Here is a 3,974-nt window from a genome sequence, read left to right as displayed (position 1 = left end):
CCATATTCACACAGACCTACACCTACTCACTTAATGCTGGTTACAATATTCTAATAATCAACAATGCCAGAGAAAAAATAACAAAGAGTGATAACAGTTAACAAGCATTACGTTAGTTAAGGTCCCTGTGTGTATTACGATGTGAAGCCCTAGTCATGTGCAGGTACTGTGGCCGAGTGGTCTAAGGCGCCGGATTAAGGCCTCAGTCTCTCTGGAGGCGGGGTTCAACTCCCACCACTGCAATTTGCAAATGTTACATTGCTGGAAGGTAACCAATGTGATGACTTGGCGTTCGGATGAGGTTGTCCCTTGTGACATAGCTTAGTGAAGTACCTAAAGATCTGTACTTGCAATGCCATGTTTTTAATGACCACCCAATTGTAAGTGTTCAATGTGAAATACTCATTCATTGACAAAATTGTCGGTAACTGTGACGGGGCGCAAGTCAGCCGTCACGGTAGCGATACGCTACCTATACCATCCAAAGACTGAGACTGTAGGTATATATTAGATGCCCGTATATGTTTAACGTGTTCATATGTTTCATACATTTTTTACAATGTTTAAAATCTTCAGTTAACCTAGCCAGTCTCCATTACCCCACAGTAATCTCTTAGCTTTCTTGTGCGCACATTTAAACATCTAAAACTACTGTGATTTACCTGCTTATTTGAACCTGTGGCCTTGTCCAGCACAGCAGAGTAATAACAGGCACATGTTCCTGGCAGCACAGCCTCACCTCCTCTCTCCTACCAGGAGCACAAATCCCCCATTTATATAGGGTTGTCAATTCCCACCACCGCTTCAGTCCATCCCATCCTAAAGCAGGTTGATCTACCCAAACCTTATACCTTGCCATCTCTTAACCTATGGAACTTGGTCACCAGTTCCCTCCTATCCTGCTGACTACAAAACAGGTCAGGATTTTGCATACCTTTTTATACAATGACCAAAAACAACCAAAATAAACATTCCTATACAAAAGAAAACCCTCTACTTGGTTTGGCCCGGCGATGTCATCCATGACCACCCTATTCCTATAAAACAGGAATATTTAGGCCGGCCCTCCCCAACCAATTGTCTTGCATGGTGGAACTGAACAAAGGAACAAACAATTGTAAGTATCAATACAGGGAAAACCATGTTTCAACTTGCAACCTAATAAAATGGAACTGAAAACTAATGTATGACTGTGTGTTTACTTTACTAATGACTGTATGGGACAAGTGGTGAGCAAACCCACTTCGTCACACACCCTCCCTCTTAAAACCGTTACTCATCAGAGTCAGCAATGACATTCTTCTTTCCATGTCTGTACCGGACCTGAAAACGATACGGCTTGTAATGGGAAAATTACATTTAACCAATGATTTTCATATTAATTATTCATGATAAGATCTCCAATGCCTCTCAGAGTATATGACTTCTGTATCTGTCATCTGTGTGTTTCCTTGATGGAAGACAACTGGGTTTGTTACAGAAACAGTTGTCTAAAGCAGTGTTTATCATAGCAGGTCCCAGGTCGAGACCATAGCCCATCCTAGAGACAAGATGTCCTTTTTCAGCTGAGATAGAATGACCGGTCAAGAAACTTGACACACAAGGGGCAGGTTCAGAAATACGTAAGAGCTCCAACTGTCTGCCTAAGGTTCACTAATTGTTGTGTTTGAGATTAAACTGTTTTCATAACAAGGTTTGTTTTCCTCTGGGGGCACTGGATATAAGGAAGTGTATTACTGATTGTATTCACCAGAACTGTTGTCACTCTGTAACTTGCATTGTGAGAGCTGTTCTTGTCATTTTTCCAGGCCTGATTTCAACATCTTTGATGCTGCTGGAATGAAATTAATAAACAAATTATTTGATATTAGTTGACTATATCGGGATATGTAACTGAAGGAAGAATCACCGGGTCGTCATGGATTTAAGAAGAGGGAGCCAACTCGTAAGGATCTGCGCCGCCAATAAACTGTAATTTTTCGAAATATCATCCTTCCCTAAATGCCTTTGCATCTTGGATGCTTTTCTGTTGTTTAGACATGGTTACATTCACATAAAGTATCCAAAGTGCACAATACTGCACTGTACTCTGTTCAGGTGTTTACACCGAGTTCCTCCAACATGGCCCGGGCATCTGGGTTCATACCCAGAGGTGCTGTGGCTTAGTTGGTTGAGGTGCTGTGGCTTAGTTGGTTAAAGTGCCTGTCTAGTAAACAGGGGATTCTGGGTTCAATTCCCAACAGCACGTTGTTGTTGCAGAGATTACCTCTGTTTGCATCATGTCTACCCATTCCACATGCTACCCATTAAACCCTGGTTGCAAATGAAAAAGGCATGTTACGTTAACACAGACTAAAGATATTAAATTCAAGTTTAAACCACATTATACAAAAGTTCATTCATCAGCCATTTCTGTTCATTGCCCAATTATGTTGTGTGTACACTGTACACTGCAGCCTCTGCTACCTCTGAGTAAGCCAGAGATCAGGTGTCTGATCTGGCCTCTTTTGGCAGGTGATTAAAGGGTCTCTCATCTCTCAAAGACCTTGCATAGATAGGACTTCTGATGTTCTGGGTAGGCCTGCCTATGAACAGTGAGTCCTGAGGCGTAGTTCGTAGTTCGTAGGGGTCCCTACTGGAGCTGCTGGACGAAGATGGATGGATAAGTTTCTTAAGTTACTTACAGTTCTACAATGTTGTGTTGTAGTTCTAGGATGTTAGGTTTAATTTGTAGACTGTTAAGATGTCAATCTAGAATCTTAGGTCAAAGTTCAAGAATGTAACCTGCAGTTTGGAATGTTAAGTTGCAGTTCTGGAACAATAGGTTTAAGTTGTAGAATTTAAGAGTTGCGGTCCTAAAATATTAATTGCAGTTCTAGAATGTTGAGCTGCAGTTCTGGAATGTTAAGTTGCAGTTCTAGAACAATAGGTTGAAGTTTTAGAATTTGAACATGCATTGTCACCAGACTTTAGTTTGATCTGAGGAACAGGAGGTCAGCACAGGCCATGATTGTAGAATGCAGGCACGTTTTAGACTGGTAAATTTCAGGGATTTTTACACTGGGATGGAACTGCTAATCTTGTGATTGACAGCCGATCCAATACAGCCATCTGATACTGTGCAGAACTCAGGGATTCCCATTCTCTAAAACTCCACCGCCCAACGTGGGACTCGAACCCACGACCCCGAGATTAAGAGTCTCATGTTCTACCAACTGAGCTAGCCAGGCACTCCTCAAGTTGTGAGTTGCGGTCCAAACATTTCACTTACAACTTCTGAAATGTTACAGTTCTAGAATGTTACTTGGCAGTTCTAGATGTTAGGTTGAAGTTCAAGATGTTAAGCTGACATTTACAATGTTATCTTTATATTCTAGAATGTTATGTTGAAGTTCTAGAATGTTAAGATGCAGTTCTAGAAAGTTAAGCTTTCCTTCTAGAAATTGAGCTGCAATTCAAGAACAATAGGTTGAAGTTTTAGAATTTTTGTATGTTGCGTTCCACACATTTGTTGGCTTCCAATATGTAATATATTCCAATGGCAGTGGTGGGATTTGAACGGCTCAAAAATTCTCCAGAGAGACTGGAGCCTAATCCAGCGCCTTAGACCACTTGGCCACACTACCTAGCTTAGTTGGGAGAGCGGAGGACTGTAGAGGCATTAAGCTCTAATCCTTAGGTTCAAACCGGTTCAAATTTAGCTCGAAGGAGTAGCCTTTTCCAGAGTCATACTTCAGGGATCAATAAAGAATTTCTGATACTGATGTAGAGATGGACAGATGACCCAAAACCATAATACTTTTTGCCAAGACATAACAAGAAACAAAAAAGAGTTGAAGGAGATAGAGTTCAAGGACCTTTTTTCAGGACACCACATTTTGTCGCTCAATATAACAGGCATTCTATGCATCCAGGCCCAATGTTTTACCATTTCATCCACTACGGGCCCTAAGGAAACGTGGGACTGTGAAACT

At 41.4% G+C, this 3,974-nt stretch overlaps 1 non-coding gene across 1 annotated transcript; it reads right to left on the bottom strand.

Annotated features, from left to right (window-relative positions):
* Window positions 1-3,157: 3,157 nt before the first annotated feature.
* trnak-cuu (transfer RNA lysine (anticodon CUU)) lies at window positions 3,158-3,230 on the bottom strand. The gene has a single exon. It is a non-coding gene; the product is annotated as a tRNA-Lys (tRNA).
* Between the last annotated feature and the right edge of the window lie 744 nt (window positions 3,231-3,974).

The sequence above is a fragment of the Etheostoma spectabile genome, unplaced genomic scaffold (assembly GCF_008692095.1).
Source record: "Etheostoma spectabile isolate EspeVRDwgs_2016 unplaced genomic scaffold, UIUC_Espe_1.0 scaffold00004500, whole genome shotgun sequence".
NCBI lineage: Eukaryota > Metazoa > Chordata > Actinopteri > Perciformes > Percidae > Etheostoma > Etheostoma spectabile.
Note: the sequence above shows the minus strand (reverse complement) of the source record. Positions and strands in the feature narration are given on the sequence as shown.